Source organism: Lissotriton vulgaris, chromosome 1_2 (assembly GCF_964263255.1).
Source record: "Lissotriton vulgaris chromosome 1_2, aLisVul1.2, whole genome shotgun sequence".
Lineage (NCBI taxonomy): Eukaryota > Metazoa > Chordata > Amphibia > Caudata > Salamandridae > Lissotriton > Lissotriton vulgaris.
The window spans coordinates 297,760,043-297,782,196 of record NC_141686.1 but is presented as its reverse complement, the minus strand read 5'-3'; the positions used below and the strand labels follow the sequence as shown (position 1 = coordinate 297,782,196).

Sequence of the window (22,154 nt, the reverse complement as noted above, 5' to 3'; positions counted from 1 at the left end):
ACCAAAAGTAGTAAGTTCATTCTGTGAATACCAAAAGTAGTAAGTGCATTCTGTGAATACCAAAATAGTAGTAAGTTTAGGATTGAGTCTTAAGTTCACTCTGTGAATCGGGCCCACTGTGCTAAGCAAAACTAGCTGCAGAAACTAGTGATCACATGGACCACATTTTTAGATGTGTCTTCCAAAGATCTACTGCAAGCCCTCATTTCCTGCATCTCATGTATCGTGAAGTTTGTTGCGCTGTGAATGACAACCCTGTATTGACAGACGCCAAGGTCATGCCTGTAGGTGTGCGATATCCGTGGAGCTGGAAGAAGTCCACGGAGAAACCATGCTGACCTTGGTAGGTGTGCCTGAGCTGGACCCTCTGGCGCATGGTGTGGCTGCACCAGAGTGGCTAGCACCTTGGGGTAGTGGCATCATCCAGAGAGCTTGTGGCTGTAGCAGCTGCCTGATGTGCACCCTCAACTGAGGATACATCTGGCTTTTTAATTAGGCCACCATACAGCTAGGCACGAACACCTGCTTAGTGCCAGGCTACCATCACTCGTGGTTGTGTGCCTTACAGATACACAAATATAACAAACCAAGTACCCTCACAAGTCGGAGCTCCTCTTTGCTGTACACTGTGTTACCTGGGTGCCAATGAATGTTAGCTGCTTTCTGGAGAGCACTGGGGGGCAGTGTGCCTTCCTCCTGAGGAGACCCACTTGTCTGAAAACACTCAGACCCCATACTAATGGCAGGTCGAGTGCGAGATGAGTGCCAAACAAAAATTGGTCCACTGTTGTGGAGAAGCTCCTGCTCCTCATGCTCTCAGTCTATAGTGTGTTTTGAGTGTTGTAACACAAGTTTCTGTACTGGCCACTGTGTTCAGATTAGTGATATATAAAGGTGCAGATCACCATTGGTTGAATGTCTGCTCGGGGATGATATTGACTGTGCCTGTCCATGGGATGGGTTGTGACAAAACTTGACCTGAGAGGGTACATGATGGACTGCCTGTGCACTGTGGTTGTTCCCTCAATGGGATAGGCAGGATGTAGTTACAGGTTGTAAAGACCTCTGAAAGCTGGGGCCAGGGAATCAGTTGCCAGAGGAATAATTGAACATGACAAGAGGAAGATGAGTCCCTGGTGCAATGGATAATAGGGCAGTTTTAGAGTCCTCTAAAGAGAGGACAGGGAACTGAGTTAATAGAGCAGAACTGGTACTAGTACAGAAGGTTTCAGAGGGCGGTAACAGCAGAAGTGCAAAAGGCAGGTGGCACAAGCCATTTGCCTGCTTTATTTAAAGCCTATCTACAAGAGTTTGGATCCAGGAAAATTGGGGCAGCTTATCTGGCCCTTATCTTAATGTAATTCTTTAATTCCTGTCCTAATAATAAATAAAAAGGTAGAATGGTGTAATTATCACCAGTTAACCTGGATGTCCCTTTGATCCTGCTTTGGGAGAAATATTTGGTAGGAGTATCTTTACTGAACGCCCAGAATCAGTCAGATGTCATTGTAGACTGATGTGAAGACCTCAGCAGTTTTTAATGTAGATATCCTTTGAACACTACGATTCCACTGGTGTTACTAGATCTGATACAGTCCTTCTGCTTTTACAGGCTTGAACTGTCATGGCGGGGACCACTTATTTGCTGGCTCCAACTGCTTTTATGTGATTAAAAAAAGTTAATGTGGTGGCCTGTTTGCTCTATTGTATTGACACAGTTCTGGCATAGCCCACAGCGTCCCCTTTGCTTGCTCAGTCTTATTGCGTCTCGTTGTCAGTCCCATGCCACTTTGGATGTGGCTCCTGCTTTTATCCCCACTTCAATATAAATAATTTAGCATGGAGTATGAAAAGTAAGTGTGGGTATAGAAAAGGGCCTTATGTGGAAGAGGCTGTGTTTGTGTTGAGTTGGAGTGGAGATAGTTGTTAAAGGTTACACTGCCCGCCCTGAGTAACTCTGCATATCACATGCTAAACTTCAAGTAGGAAGTTTCCCTCATTATTGGGTTATAGTCCAAAATAAAATGGACCAAGAAGAGAGGAGAGCAAAATCCATATGGTGGCATAGGAGCGCATTTTGTCATCTAACATAGTAAAACGTGCCCCAGCTGAGTAGACAGCATGAAGTGAAGGATGGAAAGGCTTGAATCAGTTTGAACAGCTGGAAGTTGCTCTGGGCTCTTTTCGTTCTATGTTTGTAGCTGGTCTTGTATAAAAAGGGACCCGCTATATGCAAATTAGCCTTGGTCCTGTTCCAAAATGTACAGTGCAGGCCACTCAGCATGGCCATGTGCTCTTTGAGAAGGAAAACAAGGATCCCAGGCTCTCAGGTGTTTTTTCAACCTGTTTGGCTGCAGCAGTGATAAGAGATTGAGCCTCTATGGCACACTACCTACACTGGGTTGTCCAGGACATACGAATTATGCATCTTTGTGATCTACAGCTTTGTGGAAAACATTCCTGTTTAAAAGAATGCACTTTTGTTTCATGGTTCTGATGGAAGTTAAGCACTGAGTAGGTAGAGTGGCTTACGATGTGGTATGTGAGCGAAGCAGAATGAAACCAACATGCTTGTAGCATGTGTGGCTGTAGATACACATACCCTGCATACTCCTGCAATCTAGTGGTGGGCTCGGACTATTGCAACTTGTTTTTTTTTCCCAAAGAAGCCTATCAAGTCATGAGATCTTGGTGACTCCTCCTCTAGTCATGGATCCGCATGGGCATCAACTCTATTGCATTTCTCTGCCATTGAATTCGGATGTGAATCAGCTTTGCTCCCAGTTTTGTCAGTTCCTAGTGACACTAAAGCAAGACCTTGGACCTGAGGCAAGATGCTTCCAGGAGCCTGGACACTCAGCAAGCCACGTATCTGAATACGCCCGACAGCACTGTTATTTTGAAGCCAGATCCACCGTTGAGGCCGAAAGCGCTATAAGCACTGAATCAGTTGCTATTGATGCTGAAAAGTCTGCACCCTCCGACCCACTCCACATCAGTCAGTGGTCATGTCCCACCAGACTCCCTGGGTGTCACCACTCCTAGTAAAAAGGCAGCAGCCTTGTTCACGGGGGACGCTCTGCCTCTTGACAAGTAAATTAATGCTGTAGAGAAGACTGTAGCAGTGGGTGCTGCACGCATTGGCAAATATCTAATTCCATAGGCATCCTCTCCTTTAAAATACAGCTACCGGCGTGTCCAAGATGGCGGCGTGATCGGACGCAGGTCTCCGAGGCTCCCTGCCCGATCCCGCCTAAACACCGCAATCTTCGCCTAATCTCCCCCAAAGAGCGAGGTAAAGCACAGGGAGAGTTGCTGCACAGCAGCGGCGTCCCCGAAATCGAGCCACTGGCCTTTGTGCCTCGTGGGGGGCTCCGGACGTGAGAGGACGCTACTCTGTGACCCGTAATGGCGGCCGCGCCGGAGACCTGACCGGCTCAGACGCCGCTGCTCCGAGGTCTCTGGGGGCAGGCTGGGCGAGCTTGAAGAGCTGAGTGCGGAGCCTGCTAAATCGAGTCCCCGCTGCTAACACCGGATCTGTGGAAGCAAGAGGCGACGCATTGCCATCCTCGCGACCCGGCCAGTGATCAAGGGAGACCCGGCCGGAGGTCGCGAAAAGCGAGGCCCCGGCTTCGGGCCTCACTTCCAGACACTTGCGCGGCCGACCAGAGCGCCTCTGCGCAGAAAGTGCGGACCCTGCGCCAGCGGCGGTCTGCACAACGCTGCCCCCCCGCGGTGTATCGGGCTTTGAGAGTGCCCCAAGCGGACCAGCGGGGCCCCAACGCGGCCGGCGGGGACGGCGCCGAGGTGGCCCTATAGCTCACAGACCCGGGGTACGCGCTGAGAGAGAGCGGAGCGGCGCCGGGGCGCCAGAATAGTGACTGAGGACCGCTCCCAGACCAGTGAACACAAAGTTGAGGAGAGTGGAGGTGGGCACCGGAGAAGGCTCAGGGGGCACAATCGAGCCCCCGGCGTGGGGTTGACTGAGGTGGCACGAGCTGCGCCACACTTGAGACCTGTGAGGCCGGTCTGGGCACACTAAAATTGGGACATTGGAGGTCGCAATTCACAAGCTCTACTGCACAATACTGAACAGTGATCTGGTGAGGGGTTGTATGGTTAACTGAAAGAGGGCCGACCTTGCTGCACTCTTGGTGGGCTGGGGGCGATTGGCCGCACCTTCCATCTTGACCCCGGGTGTCGCGGGGGTGAGCTGACCTGTAGTGGCAAGACTTGCCCCTAATAGCTAAAACGCCGAACTCCTGCACCTACCACGAGCCCCCGAAACCCGCCGCCTGCTTGTCGCCGGGACTGCCCACATCATGGCGGGACAGAGGGGGAAGAAAGGGCCTCAGACGCTCCCTGAACTACTGGCTAAGTCCCAGCCCAAACCCAGCAAAGACCCACCCTCCCCGGTGACCGCGAAATCGCTGCCAACACCTGCGGATGACCAAGTACCCATCACCAGATCCTTTCTAGAAACATTGTTTAATTCACTCAGAGAGGACTTCAAATCCTTAAAGCAAGAGGTGGCGGGTGAAGTCCGAGAGCTCCGGCGTGATGTGGAGGGCCTTGGAGAGCGGGTGGTCGCCGTTGAAGAGGCTGACCAAACCAGAAGCAATGAAATTGCGCAGCTCCAGCAAGAGGTCTTGCGGCTCACAGACCAGCAGCTGGACCTCCAAGCCCACGCGGAGGACCTTGAAAACCGTTCCCGTCGAAACAACATACAGTTCCGGGGGTCCCTCAGAAGGCAGAGGGGACTGATGTCACCGAATACTTGCAAGCCCTCTTCAGGAACGTCTTGGGGGAATCGGCGGACTTTGCCATTCGCATCGACAGGGCGCACAGAGTTGGGCTGCCTCGACGAGCCTCGGCCCCGCCACCAGACATTTTGGCCTTCCTCCCTGATTTTCCGTTAAAAGAGCGGATTCTCCGAGAAGCCCGGCGAATCCAGCCCCTTCAGTTTTAAGGCCACCCCATAGCCCTATATCAAGACCTCTCCACCATCACTCTGCAAAAACGAAAAGAATTCAAGAGAGCAACGGACTTCCTACGACAACACGAGGTCCCCTACTCGTGGGGCCACCCGTTTCGGCTAATATTCAAATGGAATGGACGGTTACATCAACTGCGGTCGCTTAAGGACACTTGAACCCTCCTGGGACTCGACCAGGAAGATGATGAGCCTATGGCGAGAGAATCGCAAGGGCCGTCCAGGGGGGGTTGGCAAACAGTGAGTTATAGGCGATCCCCGTCACACCGCCTCAAACCAGACGCCTTTGTCATCACACAGGAACGGGCAACAGCGGTGGCGGAGGTGGCCAAGGAAACCTCTCCCTCTGAGTGATCGAATCTTTTGCTTGGGAGGTTATCTATAGCACATACTTTGCCCATGCGGTGGGGGGGAGTTGGGCGGGGCGCTGGAGAGGCCGCCATCGGGAATGACCCATACAGGACACACTACCACGGCCCTGTGCGGACTAACAGGACTGGGACTATGCTTTTTCTTGGTTTGGAGGTTGGGGGGGATATGGGAGGGAGGGGGAAGTTCTTCAGCTCTGGAACAATGGACTCTGAACTTGAGCATAGAGTTTGATAGTTGGATTGTTTGGGGGGGTTTGGGGATCGCGGGAGGGTTCAAGGGCGGCAACCAGTGTGCCAAAAGGGTTCTGTCGACGACAGATTGGACGTGACTTTCCTTTGCCAGTTACGATTCATGACGACTATAGCCCACGGGGAGGCCGTGGGGAGTCTGCAATGTTACAGGGGGGTGTTGCTGTTTGTGTTCTGATGCACGGATGCACCACATGCACATGACGCTGATTCTAAGCTACGCCACATGATTACCTGGCCATGACTGACACCACATTAAAAGTACTGAGCCTTAATGTGAAAGGGTTGAACAACCCCATTAAGAGAAGAGCGATCATCTCCTACCTGGAAAATTCTGGGGCCGATATTTGTTTATTACAGGAGACCCACCTCTTGCCAAAGGACTGGCATAGAATGCGCTCCCACGCTTTCCCACAACAACTCTTTTCCTCCCTCCCCACGAAGAATGCCGGAGTGGCAATCCTAATATCCAAACACTTTCGGGGGCGGGTGGGACCTCTGGAGGACTAAACACTCGACTGCGTCGCAGTTCACCTTTTACTCACACGTGCATCGCACGTACGCTAGGCTCGACCATTTTCTGGGCTCCTCAGAGCTGCTCAAAACTCTTGAGGAGGTTAGCATAATACCTGCAGCCATTTCCGACCACAACGCAGTAGAACTATCGCTCGGGCTCCACATGTCTCCTCGCCCCCGGGGCTCGTGGCGCCTGCACGAAACCCTATTGCAGCTACCAGAGGTTACTAAAAGAACCAACGACTGTATTACTGACTATCTAGCCACTAACGATACGCCGGGGATTTCCATGACGGCTCTCTGGGGGGCTCTGAAATCGGTCACCCGCGGCGAACTAATTGCCATAGCAGCCGCTGAGGCCAAGGATCGCAAAGCAAAACGAGATGACCTCGCAGCGCATGTTGCGGAATTGGAAAGGGTCCACAGTCGCACCTGCGCCCCACGTGTTTGGAGGCAACTAAAAGCGGGTAGGGCCCAACTAGCCAGCCTGGATACTGACAGGGCGGAATTCGCAGCACTCCGCCTTCGACATACCTATTATGTCAGGGGTAACAGAACTGGCCGTTTACTAGCCAGTGCCCTGAAGGCTGAGACCCAACGCTCTAAGATTACCGGTCTCACAGACAACACCGGAGTAGTTCTCACGGAAGATACTCAGGTGGCCGAAGCGTTCCGATCTTACTATGCCTCGTTATACGAGGCAGAGGGGACATCTCCTGAAGAAATAGATGCATACTTGAATAGAACAGCGGTCACCGAGTTTTCTAAAGCAAACGCAAAAGCTCTGGATGCCCCCATCCGCCAGGACAAGGTACTGGCAGCCATATCCCCTTTACACCCACTCAAGTCCCTGGGGCCAGACGGATTTTCGGCGGGATTCTATAAGACCTTCAGGCAGCTGATAGCTCCGGTGCTCACCCGCCTCTTCAATTCTTTTGAGGGCCCTGGCGCCATCCCCTCAGACATGCTGGCCGCTGAAGTGGTGGTATTGCCGAAACCGGGTAAAAAGCCTACGCACTGCTCTGCTTTCCGCCCTATTTCATTACTGAACCTCGACCTAAAACTCTTTACTGGCATTCTTGCCGCACGTCTTGGCCCCTGCCTTCCCGGAATTTTGGAAACCGACCAATCGGGTTTTGTGCCCAACCGTTAATGTAGTGACAACACTAAACGTGTACTCCATCTGATTGACAAAGCCCATTTTCAGGCCTCAGACTCCGCACTGCTCGCCGTCGACGCTGAGAAAGCGTTCGACCGCGTGGACTGGACCTATTTACAATGGGTTCTGAGGCGTTCCGGATTAGGTGATCGCTTTCGTTCTTGGATTGCATGCTGCTACCATCACCCCCAGGCAAGGGTCCGGCTGGGCGGCTTACGCTCGGACCCATTTGAAATCCAGCGCGGCACGAGACAGGGGTGTCCTCTCTCCCCCCATCTATTCGCCCTGTATATAGAGCCCTAGTGCAGAAGGTCCAGGATAATCCCAAAATTAGAGGTATCACCTTTGGACACGAACCCCACACGATCAGTCTATATGCAGATGATGTAATAGCTGCCTTCGACCACCCTGACCGCTCCATACCTGCCTTCATGGAGGAACTTGATTCGTTCGGCTCCATCTCGGGATTCCACATTAACAGAGGGAAATCTCTGATATTACCGTTGGGCAAAAATGCGCAGTCAAACGACTCTGCCATTGGACAGGGAAGCGGTCTTCAGAATGCCACCCAAGTCCCATACCTGGGGATCACACTCGCCTCCTCAACAGAGTCGACGGTAGTAACTAATTACAAATACCTCGCTACCCAGATCCGGACGCATCTAGCGCGCTGGTCAAAACAGCCGCTCTCCCTATTGGGGAGGGTTGCGCCGGTGAAAATGTCAGTTCTACCAAGGATCCTCTATCTCTTCCAGACACTCCCGATCACGCCCCCAGCGGGCACCTTTAAAGATCTGCAGGCCGCTCTCCATCGCTTCATCTGGGAGGGGAAACGCGCGTGTATCCATAAACAATTGGCGTATAAGAGCATGGACCAAGGAGGACTTGGCGTTCCCAATCTTCTGCAATACTTCCATGCCTCTCAACTCCGCTACCTAGTGGAGTGGTATAGGCCGGAGTCGGAGAAGAGATGGCTCTTCCAGGATAGGGCCATGGCTTGAACTCCGCTCTGGAGGATTCCATTCCTTGCCAGGCAACATCGGCCACGATACCTATTAAAATCGCCTATTACCCGCACAACTATGCAGGTCTGGGACAGGGTCGCTCTCAAGAGAGGTTTGACAATGTTCCCCTCCCCATTCACCCCCATATTGGATAACCCAGAATTCTCTCCGGGCAATGACCCACGTATATTCTCACAATGGCGTGGTACTGCGTGTCGTTCTGCCGGAGACCTTTTTGACCTACGGGGCTTCCTTCCCCTCTCAGAAATCAAACAAGGGTACGAGATAGAGAATCCTCACCTTTTCCAATATTTCCAACTTAGACATTGGCTCTCTGACCCGGCCACCGCCACCATGGTGGGTCGCCCGATGACGACCTTTGAAAAATGGTTACTAACCAAAGACACAGACAAACACCTAATTTCAGATATCTACAAGATGCTCACGCCACCACACACTCCAGATAAAACACCAGGTCAGAGGTGCTGGGAGGCTGAATTGGGTAGGACGTTAACAGTTAGGGAATGGGGCTACGTGTATTATAGGGCTTCACACGCCGCGCGCAATACAGCGGCAAGGGAAACTGCAGTGAAGCTGGCAATGTACTGGCATCTCACCCCGGTCCGGCTTCACAAAGGGAATCCATCGCGCAGCGAGTTTTGCTGGAGGGGCTGTGGGGGGCGAGGCACTTTAACCCATCTCCTCTGGGATTGTCAGGAAATCCGGAGCTATTGGGAAGCGGTACTAAACGACATTGATTCCACCTTTGCGACTGAAATCCCAAGATTCCCGGCTTATGCTATACTGGGACTCCCCAATGCACTCACCTTTCCTTTGAAATTACTTCGGGTCGTCAAATGGGGATCGCCATGCAGGCAGCCACGCAACACATCTTATCACTTTGGGGCTCGATGACTAAGCCCACACACACAGGGTGGTGCAGAAGCTCTGGTTCACCCTTGGGATGGAACGCATACAGGCTACACTTACAAATTCCACCACTGTATTTCAAAAAACATGGCTTCCATTGTTGTCCCTCCTGTCCAAAGAATTCAATGAAGTCACATGTCCTAAATATCTTCGGGTTCTACGCCTCACTGACACCACTCATGACTCTTGGTGACTTATGGCTATTCACACCAATCTTCACTGGCACACTCGTCGATTTTCTGCTGACATATGGCACACTGGTTGTGGTGGGGGAGGGGGGGTCGGGTCGGGGATGGGCGGGGGGTTTTGGTTGTTGTTTTTATTGTCCTGCCTTCTTGCAATGCCTAACATTTGCCTCCATGATATCGTACTCTCTTCTTGGCATATGTACCTCGCTTCGCCTTTCATTCTCAGGGAAGACATGCTTGTCTGTCCCACTAGCTGTGTATGCCTGTTGCCTCTACAATTTGTCACAATGTCTCCTGTTACTTTTGCTGGTAAAATCAATAAAACACATTAGAAATTAAAATAGAGCTACCTGGGAGGGGATGGAGGGGCTACTAGTACAGTACCTCCCTAACCAATATGACCAATACCGCAAAGGGGGGAGAAAGAAGAGAAAGCCATTTCCAATACTACTATCAAATGTGCCTTGGATTCGGCAGATACAGCAGTCAGAGGAGTGAGCCCCTCAATCATCCTTAGGCGCCACTCCTGGCTCTGTGTATCCAGGTCCAAGTCGAAGGTGCAACACCACGTTAACTTCCTGTTTGATGGGGAGCACCTGTTTGAACCTCAGGCTGACACCGTTCTTGAGAAAATTAAGAAGGACACATAGAACACTAATGCCTGCCTTTCAGGTACCTTCCGGAAGGAGCTCTTTTTGGAAGTAGTAGGCTAGAGGTGGGTGCAAGACCACTCCCCCAGAACCAACCCAGTCCTAACAACAGCAGTCCAAGTGTTACCACTAACAGGATGCTAGAAGCTTCTCAAGTGCTCCTCTAAAGGGAAAAGTTCTAAAGGCTGAGGCAGAAGCACTTCCAGTAAGGAAACCTTTACCTCTAAAAAACTGACTTGGCCGCATTCCCCTAACCAAGCAACACCTTTCAGGGGGAGACTTCAGGGATTTCTTCCCTGCTAAAAGGAAATCATCACAGACCAATAGGTCCTCTCCATTATCAAGCACAGGTACTGCCTCTGGCTCTTTGCAGACATCCACCATGCACACACACTCTCAGCACAGAACACAGATTGCTTACCTTAGAATAATCCCCAGGAGTCAGATTCATTTCAGAAATGTTATGTGAGCAATACCCCTGCTTCCTGACAGGCCACGTAGTGTGACTCCACATGACATCGTCACCACCTAAAGTGATGTGCTTGGTGCCTATATAGGCGTCACTCCAGGGTTCTTTTCTTTCTGCGCCAGGCAATCGCAGATCCGGAGAAGAGCTACTCTAAACCATTTTTCACTGTCTCTTTTTTGTTTTTTTTTGTTTTTTAAAACAGATTGTTCGAGGCATATGAGCTGCAGATTACACACTGTGCATAGATTGCCACCTAGTGTTGGGCCTGGATATTTGCAGTTGTTTTTGTCCTGAAAAGTTCTTTGGAAGTCACGAGATAGTGAGCTCCTCCTTTGGACAACATTGCGCATGGGCATCGGCTCCATCCTCAGAATGTTTTTTTCCGCCATCGGGCTTGGATGTGTTTCCTGCGCTCCGGTTTGGAACCGATTTTCCTTCGGCGCGCAATCCTCACCCAGTTCAACGGTATTTTTTCGATCGTTGTTCCCATCGACGCGACTCTTCATGACTTAGAAGTCTTCGATTTCGGTCGTCGACGAAGGCCTTCGGTCCTACCTGGGCCTTACTCTCTGGCTCATGGAAAGGACGCCATTCAAGAAGTGTCCTCAATGTGGGTCAAAGTTTCCCCACACCGATTTACATGAGGTGTGCAACCTTTGCCTCTCACTGGAGCACGAGGCCAGAGACTGTTCCGCTTGTGCCTCCTTCCGCTTCAAGAAGATGATCCGGGACCGACGAGCTCAAAGAACCATGGCTCGCTCGTCAGCTTCGATCCCGGACGACATCTTTGAAGAGGGCGCTGACGTGCCAGAGCAGGGCCAACAACATGGCTTCGACAGCGACTCCGAGGCCGAAGACTCAGACGTCGAGGACATCACTCCAGTACAGCGGGTCGTGAGTACACACGTTGGCCCGACCCTTCCTCAACACCCTCCAAAAATGCTTCGGTCACACCCTCGCCTTCGGACCCGGATGCACACCGAGACACTGCTTCCCATGCCCCGCCTTCGAGCTCAGCTAAGAAGCCTAATAAGCCTTTAGGCGACTCAGGCTCGAGTCAGCCTACCCCCGGTGCCGGCACACTTCTACCGGCACCGAAAAAGAAGCCATCTTCCACCTCCACGCCAGCTCCTTCCACATCTAAGCACTCGGTGCCGAAGACTGGCACCGGCTCCTCGGCACCAAAACCACACTCGGTGCCGAGCAAGAAATTACCACCGAAAGCATCCTACTCCCATGCTTCGGAGTCGAAAAGACCATCGGAGCCGAAAAAAGCTTCGGAGCCGATAAAACCACACAGCCATCAGACAAAGAACAAAAGAACCAAAAGATGCTACCGGTTCAGTGCCGTAAAAGACTACAGAACCAAAAACCTCGGCACCGAAGGATCTACCTCCCTCAGAGGAACTATTCCATCCAGATCCTACACAAAAGACTCTGGTTAAAGATCCCAAAACTGGTCGATTAACTCTTAGTTTTAAAAAAAGACCATTAGAGACGCCTGCATTGGCTCCTCATCCTAAGAAGAAGGATATTGCGACTTCTCCTCTAAGAATACCTTCTCCTCCTCCTCCTCCTCCTCCTCCTCCTCATCTTCCTTCCTTGCCACGCCACTCCCCTACACCATCTCCTACTCCATTAGAAGATGATAATGACGGGGATTACACCTCTGATGACACAGGGGATGGTGCAGATAATGAGCCACTAGATAATCCTAGTCCTCCTGGCTCACCTGACCCTTGGGATGATTATAGTACCCCAGACGTCTCTAACATAACCACATGATGACATATTTCCCCACCTCGGCGGACCTTGGGCTCAATTTCCTCAGACCTGACAATTCTCGCCTCGGTGCCTATTCTAATCATGGGTCCCACTCTGCAACTCTGGGCAATAGCGTGCTTAATCTCCACAACGGCCCCAACAGCGCTGGGATGCCTGGCTTCACCTTAGGGGTGCCCAGGAGTGGACATTTCACAGGGAAAAGCCAGGAAGGGTTCCACAGCGGTATGCGTACAGCGCCAGGAAACCCCGGTTAGGGTATAAGTGCGCTTTACAAGTACAAATTCATTTCATTTCATTTCATATACCCCTCCAGGCTTTCCCCACCAGAGGACACCATGGTATTCAACCAACTTGTCAATAGAGCTGCCCAATATGATGGAGTTGACCAACATACTGACCCAGTAGACGAAGACTTCTTTATGGACAGCTTTTATACAACACAAAGGTCCACCTCAATTTTTACCTATGGGGTTATAAAGCGCCAGAGGTCTTCAAAGTCCCAGTTAGGGCGCGAATCCTCAACCCCCGAATTGAAAAGAAGTATAAGGCTGCCCCCTCTGACCCAGCCTACATTAAAGGGCCTGCGCCACTAGACTCCCTTGTAGTCTCCAATGCACGCAAAAGAGCCAATTCCCAAACATCAGGCGAGGCTCCCCCACCAGATAAACAGGCACATGCATCATTGTTGGCTTTTGCGATTTTTTAATTGCGATTTTTAATGAATCACAATTAAGAAATCGCAAAAGCCTATGCATGAAAATATCGCAGAAAAATTTGCGATTTCTAAACATTCCTTAATTGCGACTCGCAAATTGCGAGTCGCAATCAAGGAATGCCTCCTCATTCATTCCTATGGGCTTAGAGGTCATTTGGAATTGGAAGACATTCTCAATTTGCGATTCGCAATCAGCGAATCGCAAATTGAGAATGCGATTTCAAGGGTGCAGGGATGTCCAAAGGACACCCTGTTGCACCCCTGAAATTAATCTGTGCACATATGTTGTGCACACACATGCCCTAAGGGCATGTGTGTGCACAACATGAAACGTTGAAAAGTACACAAAAGTGCATTTTTCAAAGTTTTCGCAAATTACCATGAGGTTCAACCTCATGGTAATTTGCTCCCCCTAATTGCGAAATCGCCATTTTTAAAACTTTCATGCATTGCATTTAAGGAATCGCAAAATGCGATTCCTAAAATGCAATCCCAATTTGAGAACTCGCAAGTATTTTCGAATTCTCAAATTGCGAGGGCCTTCACCCTTGATGCATCCCAAAAGCTGATATTGCGATCACAAACGGCCAATTTTTTGCGATTCGCACTGTTTGCGATCGCAAAAAGCTTTGATGCATGTGCCTGTAAATTCCTAGACGCCTCAGGCAAGCGGACAGCGTCACAGGCAGCAAACATTTGGCGTATTGCTAACACTCAGACATTATTTGCAAAGTACGACAGGGCTCATTATGACGAGTTACAATCCATAATGCAGCACCTTCCCGACAAGTACAAGAATAGGGCCAATGAACTTGTACAACAGGTTAAAACCATCACCAATACCTCTGTTCATTGTGCCCTAGATGCAGCAGATACCGCTTTAGGGCAATTAACCACTGTCCTTTTGCGTAGGCATGCCTGGCTACGCATTTCAGGTTTCAAACCTGAAGTACAAAGTGCCATACTCAATCAACCCTTTGATGAGCAACACTTATTTGGACCTGATGCGGACGTATCCCTTGAAAAAATGAAAAAGGATACGGACACAGTTAAATCTATGGGAGCCTTGCAGTCGCAAGCTCCCAGACGTTCTTTTCGTTGCTCATCCTATAGAAGCACCACTAGAGACTACTCCTCAGATAGTCCCTCTACTTCTTACAAAGCCCCTACCCAATCCAATTACAATAAGGGCTACCAAAGAGGGGGTTACAGGGGCAACAATAACAAAGGCAGAGGCAAAACTAACAACTCCCGCTCTGCCTCCACCCCTGCCCAATGTCTTTCCTCCACTTCCCTCTCACCATTCCACTCCTGTAGGGGGAAGACTACAACCATTCCTTCCTGCCTGGACCAACATCACATCAGAGAGGTGGGTACGACAAATTATCCAAACAGGTTACTGTCTAGAACTAATGTCTAAAAAGAAATCCCCTTTGGGCAGTATCACACACCAAGCATTACTATTGTCAAAGATACTTAGGGCCCGATTCACAGAATGAACTTAAGACTCAATCCTAAACTTACTACTATATTGGTATTCACAGAATGCACTTACTACTTTTGGCATTCACAGACTGAACTTACTACTTTTGGTATTCACAGAAGTTAGGATTTTGTCTTAAGTTTGTCTTAAGACAAACTTAGGACAGAATTATGACAGACTTAAGACAAAATCCTAACTTCTGTGAATATTAAAAGTAGTAAGTTCATTCTGTGAATTCCAAAAGTAGTATGTGTATGTAAATGTATGTATAGGCATTTATATAGCGCACTACTTACCCGTAGGGTCCCAAGGCGCTTCGACCGCTGCGAAACCCTTCCTGGCTTCCCTGAGAGATGGTCCCTTAATGGGTATCTCCAGGGTGAGACCAGGCATCCCCGGTGGTCTGGTGGGGCCGTTAGTGAAGATGAGGCAAGCTAATGCCCAGAGTTGCCGAGTGTGATCGCTGATCAGAGTGGGCACCGAGGCGAGAGAATTATCGAGTCCGATGCCCCTGGTCCAGAAACCTGCCGCGCCGGGAATTGAACCCTGGTCCCGGGCTGTCCTCTGCTCTCGGGTCTGCCGCCTGTAACCAGTGAGCCACACTGCATTCTGTGAATACCAAAATAGTAGTAAGTTTAGGATTGAGTCTTAAGTTCATTCTGTGAATCGGGCCCGTAATCAACACCAATGAGATGAACAAAGAGGAAATGTAAAAATAAAATATTAAAAATATACAGTTTATTCAGACAATTGTTAGAAACATATCAACCCCAATTTAAAAACATACACCAACCCTATCATCAATACAATTCTATTCAATAAAGAAATGCAAATATATTTCAACAAAAACAACATTAAGACATAAAAATGGGAATTACAATAAGGAAAAATAGTTCCTATTAGAAGAGGGAAAATACAGTAGTCAACCAGGGATCAACTCTGATTAATATTCCAATTTTCGGTCAGAGTTATTGTCTCCACAGACTTAACGTAATTTCCACTCAAATGGGTTTTGACGCTTTTCGGTGGGCAAATTGATTAATAGTCAACACCTCCTTCAGGAAAAAGTGTTTCATTACCACTTTAACATATTATATCTGTAAAATAAAAACAATAAGAATTTTTTTTCACATATCTCCCAACATATTAAAAAATACATACAAAACATATTTTTACATAGCCTCTATGTTCAAACAATAAATATAAGCGCCTAGTGCTCATAGGTGTGATATGGTGACAACAAACACAACAGTCATACTAGCATATCATATATTTGATAGTTGATATAAATAGGTACATAAGAACCTTACGGTGTATTAGATGCGGCAAAAAAAACTCCATATACTGCCATATAGTGCAAACAATAAAACTTAAGAGGTACCAAGTTAGGGGCAAGAAAACCTCCATATATTGCCATAAAGTGCAGACAGTTAAGCTAAAAAGGTACAGAGTATACTACAGAAAGTAGGGTAGAACCGTTGGGTCTTTCTAGCCAGAGAGGTCTTTAAAATGTCAATGAAGTATTCAGCTAAACAGTAGACTCAGTATGCCATAGACACTATTGTTTCAACTATTAGGAATTCAAAACTCAATACCTTCATTCATGGGTTTACAGAAACCTCCAGTGCTTAGACTTTTAGTGGTGAACAATTTGTCAATGTCTGCATATGGAACGAGAAACAATACAAAAGACACATTTCTAATACGAACCAATATACACATGATGTGTTCTTTCATTCTATCTTTGTTACAACACAGGACAGACCTCTGTTATGCTCACTAACCCCACAAACTATCTTCAGAGACAAGGTCAATCAGTGTGCTCTAAAATGGCAGCCTTAGATATCCGTTACAATCTGAAAAACAAAAATGACCGTCACCATCTGAATCTAAGAAGTGACTAAAATGTCAATAATCTAGCAAACCATATTTTCTATGTTCAAGCCAGATTTCCGAAAAATGTAGGGCTGACCTGATAATAATGACGTGTTGCCCATCATATGATGTCCTAAACATCTCCCTCACCTAGGAAGAGCAGGCCTTCACGGAAATGCAAAGATTCCTCTTATAGTGCATTTTACGTTGTCATTAGGTACCTAATCTATAGATTCTATCCCCGCTGTAGTATCATGCAACATTTGATGTATTTACCTGAGAAAATGGTAAATTAACCATAAGCGTGGTCCTAATCACTTCCGCATTTCGGGAGACTCGATAGTCCCAACGTGTGTTAAAAACAGTACCGCCAGGGGTCTAGACAGAGAAAACAATACCGGGCACTGAGGGGGATGCATAAAATAACCTCACTCCCTGCCATTAACACACCCTGCATACATTATCTTGCTATGTCGCTGCCCTACATACCTGTGTCAACTCGAAGCCGGGAACCTGGGGCATACGCCTCTGTTATTAGAGGCATGTAATCGTTCGTTGCCGCTCCAGTCTTTCTCTGCCTATACCGGATACGCCTACCCACACCAGAAATGGAAATGCGGCGTCCGGGTGTGTTTGCCGCAAATTTAGAGTATTTAAACTCGGTGCCCTGCTCACAAAGAATTTATATATATTAACGGAGGTGTATGCCCCAAGTTCCCTACTTTGTATGCCCCAAGTTCCCTACTTCGGGGCATGCAAAATTCCCCCTGTAATTCACGAAAGGACTTGAGTGAGACGTCCCTCATTATATCACCCAGGGTTGAAATGCCTATAGCATCCCAGCTCCGGAAGCCCTGTAGGGCCCATTGTGCCACAGAGGAGTTTCTCGGGTCAGGGTATTCCACCAACCCATGCGCTTCAGCGACTGCCTCCAGATTTGGAATACCACCCTCGTGGCTGGTGGCAGCGCACCGCGCAGCGGCGCCGAGTAGAGAATAGTATGTAGTGTGCGAGGCCCCATAAGGCGGCGCTCCAATGCATAGGCCGGGTCCCCCCAATCTCTGTACCACCACTCATTGAGGACCAATAAGTGTGAGGCCTGATAGTATGAAAGGACGTCTGAGGTCGCAAGTCTCCCACAATAGGTAGATAGAAAGCAGGTGCGCAGCGCTACACGCACCGCTCCCCTCGTGCCCCCTCCCTCACCCCCCCATAGGAACTGCCCAAGCACAGAATTCACCAGCCGGAACCAACTTGGTGCGATCAGGTACGGGTGATTCTGTAGCTGGTATATCAACCGAGGGAGCACCACCATCTTGAAAATTGCTGATCTGCCGTATATTGTCAAGGGCATGCGCGACCAACTGCAAGACTGAATTTTTGCATTTGAGTTGCAGAATGCACACTTCCATATTCAAGTCCTGCTGCCAACAGATATTACCTGCGGTTCACGGTTGGGCATGAGCACTTTCAATTTACAGTGCGCCCTTTTATCCTTACCATCGACACTCAGGTGTTCACCAAGGTGATGACAATGGTTGCAGCCCATCTGTGGAGATCAGGGTGCCAGTATTCCCCTATGCCAATGACTGGAAGGCTTTCCCCAGTTGGTCATCTCCCACTTCCAGACTTTGGTATGCCTCCTACGCTCGCTGAGGTTCACTATCAACATGCCGAAGACACACCTGATCACTTCTCAGATGCTCCCTTTCATCAGAGCTGTACTGGACACAGTGCAATTTCGAGCTTATAATACTTAGTGGCGATTCCAAGATATGTAGGCTATGATACAGATGTTTCAGTGTCCATCCTAAAGTTGGTGAGACTGACGGAGGCTGCTGGGCCTCTTGGCTTCCTGCATGAGATGTATGTCTGTTGGCATATGCGGGCTCTGCAGTGGAACCTGAAGTTTCAGTGGGTGCAGCATCAGCGGAATCTCTCCAACATGGTCCAGATCTCGGAGGGCATTGCAAAAGATTTACAGTGGTGGCACATTGACTGCGATTGGGTAAGCGGCAGACTCCTCTCCCTTCCCTAACCAGATCTGACGGTAGTGACAGACACATCACTCCTGGACTGGGTGGCTATCTGGGAGAGGTGGAGATCCGAGGACTCTGATCTACCTGTTGGAGTTCTGAGTGATTCGGTTGGAATTTAAAGACTTTTTAATCTACAACAAGGGAAGGCTAGTGAAGTAGAGTGGCTCACTGGTTAGAGGCGGCAGACCCGAGAGCAGAGGACGACCCGGGACCAGGGTTCGATTCCCGGCGCGGCAGGTTTCTGGACCAGGGTCAGCGGACTCGATAATTCTCTCGCCTCGGTGCCCACTCTGATCAGCGATCACACTCGGCAACTCTGGGCATTAGCTTGCCTCATCTTCACTAACGGCCCCACCAGACCGCCGGGGATGCCTGGTCTCACCCTGGAGATACCCATTAAGGGACCATCTCTCAGGGAAGCCAGGAAGGGTTTCGCAGCGGTCAAAGCGCCTTGGGACCCTACGGGTATGTAGTGCGCTATATAAATGCCAATACATTTACATTTAGTGCAGGTGTTCACAGACAACACCACTACAGGGTGGTACTGCAGCAAACAAGGCGAGGTGGGGTTGTGGATCCTCTGACAAAAAGCCCTGCATCTCTGGACATAGCTAGAATGTCAGGGCATTTCCCTGGTGGTTTAATGCCTGGCAGACTCTCTGAACACCAGAGCAGACAAACTCAGTCGAAGATCCCTAGTGGATGACAAGTGGTGTCTCCAGCCAGAGGTGGTGCACGGTATCGAAGCAGTGGGGAAAGCCTTGGTTAGATCTGTTCGCCACTGCTGAGAATGCACAAAGTCATTAGTTCTGAGTGATTGAGTTTCCAAGGCAGTTCATGCTCCGAGACACTTTTTGTCTTGAGTGGAGCTCTGGCCTTCTGGACGCTTTTTCGCCATTACCAAATCCTGCCGAAATTCTCACAAAGCTTCGGAACAACCGGGACCAAGTCATCCTTATGGCTCCAGACTGGGCTCGGAGAGTCTGCTATCCCAAGCTATTAAGCATGTCTGTTGGTCATCCAATCAGACTACCCCTTCGGGAGGATATCCTGTTGCAGCAGCAGGGGAGGGTTCTTCACCCCAATCTTTTAATGCTTCGCCGTCATGCATGGAGATTGAGCGGCAACAGTTGACAGCTTTTGACCAAAATGGTATGCATTGGCTGTTGGAGCAAGTTTGTGGCATGATGTATAGACATCTCTAACAACAAAGGGGGACTCAGGGCTTGATTATGGGGTCCAGCATATGTGCCCGAATAATACTCAACAAGAAAAGATTTGCTGTTCCCCCTAATCGGACAACGTGATGAAGGGTAAGAAAGGAGAAATGTTTCCTTGTTGGAACTAGGGCCCTCAACTAGAACTTAAATTAATTATTTTACAATCTAAGATCAAAAATGTTTTAAGAGAAAAGATTAGCGCCAAACTTCAAAAATATAAGCTAACACAATATGAGAGTGGAGACAGAATTGGCAAGGTTCTCGCGTATAAAATTGCGGAAGATAGGGCAAACTCATTAATTTATAAACATAAAAGTGGCTGATGGAGCTAACTATACTCAGCCGGAACAAATTTTACAACAGTTTGTCGCTTACTATAGTAAATTGTACACTCCGGAATATTCTCCTGTGATAGACATCATGCAGAGATATATTAAAAAGAACTGGGTGTTAGAAAAAGAACTGCAAGAGATGGAAAAATTAGAAAAAGATTTCACTCTGGAAGAATTAAAATCAGCTATCTCTTCTCTCCCCTCGGGGAAAGTTGCTGGAGAGGATACGCTTCCTATTGAAATTTATAAAATTTGTAGCGATGAACTGCTACCCTTGTTATGCTCTGTCATTAATCAGATAGACGAGGCTGGTAGGGTTCCTAATTCTTGGAAAACTGCTAAAATAATTTTTTTCTTAAAAAAGAACAAAACACCGGAAGAATGTGGATCCTACAGGCCCATCTCTTTGATTATAACAGATGCTAAAGCATACGCTAAATTACTAGCCATGAGATTAGCTCCCCTCATGCCTAAACTGGTCAGCCAACATCAACATGGTTTCGTGACAGGCAGAGATACAACCGCACATATCAACATGGCTATCACAGCGTTTGATGTTGCCGCAACTAATCCCTCCTTACTCGGTATGGTGTGACTCGATTCAGAAAAAGCATTCGACCGGGTGGGGTGGGATTATCTGTGGGCAACTCTTAGGGAAATTGGCTTTAAAATGCGGCTGTCTCCGGATATAAATTAAACCTGAAGAAAACGCAAATTATCGTAAATTATAAACCTAGTGTTCCAGTCATGGGCATTTGCCACACTGCTACTTATTTAGGCATTAAAATTACATCTAATATTAGGGACATTAAGACACTTAATTATGATCTTTTATTAAGAGATACTGCAAAGCTACTTAAAAAATGGCATAAGATCCCCTTGAACCTGCTAGGACGAATACATCTCATTAAAATGAATATTTTACCTACATTTTTGTATTTGTTTAGGTCTATCCCTCTTTTTGTTAATAATTTATTCTTCAAAAAATGAAATGGTATCCTTGGTAGCTTTATATGGGGTTATTAAAAAAAACGCAGAGCACTCTCTTCCTTGAAGCTACCTTTTAGTAAAGGAGGTCTAAATTTCCCCGACTTTAAATTCTATTTTTATACTTCATTTCTGGGCTGAATCCGTAGTCTTTATAACTCCAGCAATCCGTATTACTTTCACCAATTTATGTTAGGATCTAACTCCATACAATTCCTTGCAAGAACTAACGACCCGAATTACTATAAGAGAGTGAGGTTCAAGACCGCTAAAGATGCGGTTCGAATATGGAATATAATAATGGCCATTGATAATACTTTATTTTTCCATCCTAATCTAACACTTTGGAATAATCCTGGATTACCTGGTATTTTTAGTGATTCTGTTGGAAAAATGTGGGCTGACTTAGTTATAACCAAGCTGGGTGACTTATATGACTCAATGGGATTTTTAGAGTTTGAAACATTGAGAGTACTGTATAAACTACCCAAAAATATGCAATTTAAATATATACAGATATGTAATTTTTTATTGGTAAAATGAAAAATAAGGATATAGTAGACTCAGATATTTGGGTATGTATATATGGGGGAGGGGGAAAACAAATCGATAATTAGCTTGAGCTATAAATGTTTTACTCAATTTAAACTGATGATTGTCCTAAGTTGGCGCAAAGATGGGCATCTAAACTAGGTGTGGATATATCACTGAACAACATTTCTTCCTTTTTAAATAATATTGACAAGCTTGTTCACTCATCTAGTTTAAAATTGCAAGCCTACAAGACTGTTTGCCAGTTGTATTATACTCCACTACAAATCTCTAGATGGACCGGTAATAATGTTTCAAAAGATCGCCTACAATGTCCGAAATGCAATTTATTGCGGCTGACCTAGAGCATATGATTGTCTCATGTCCTACTTTTCGTATTTTTTGGGCAAATTTAGAAGATATTATGAAACAGAAACAATTGATCTCTGCCCCATTATCAGCAGAGATGATACTGTTAGGACTACAACCAACTACCGCTCCATTTAAAGATGTGCTTTTTATTTTGCTATCATGTGCTAGATTGATTATTGCAAGGGTATGGATATCAGATAAACCACCCCAAGTGGCTGAGTGGTGGTTTTTGGTGAATGAAATATATGATATGGAATTTGCTTTGGCCAAACAAAGAGGGGATCGA

The 22,154-nt window shown here is 47.9% G+C and overlaps 1 protein-coding gene across 7 annotated transcripts in view; it reads left to right on the top strand.

Moving 5' to 3' along the window:
- Positions 1-22,154, top strand: part of LOC147736543 (aldehyde dehydrogenase family 3 member B1-like) — a 329,280-nt gene that overhangs the window by 169,820 nt on the left and 137,306 nt on the right. The gene's annotated exons all lie outside the window — the stretch shown is intronic.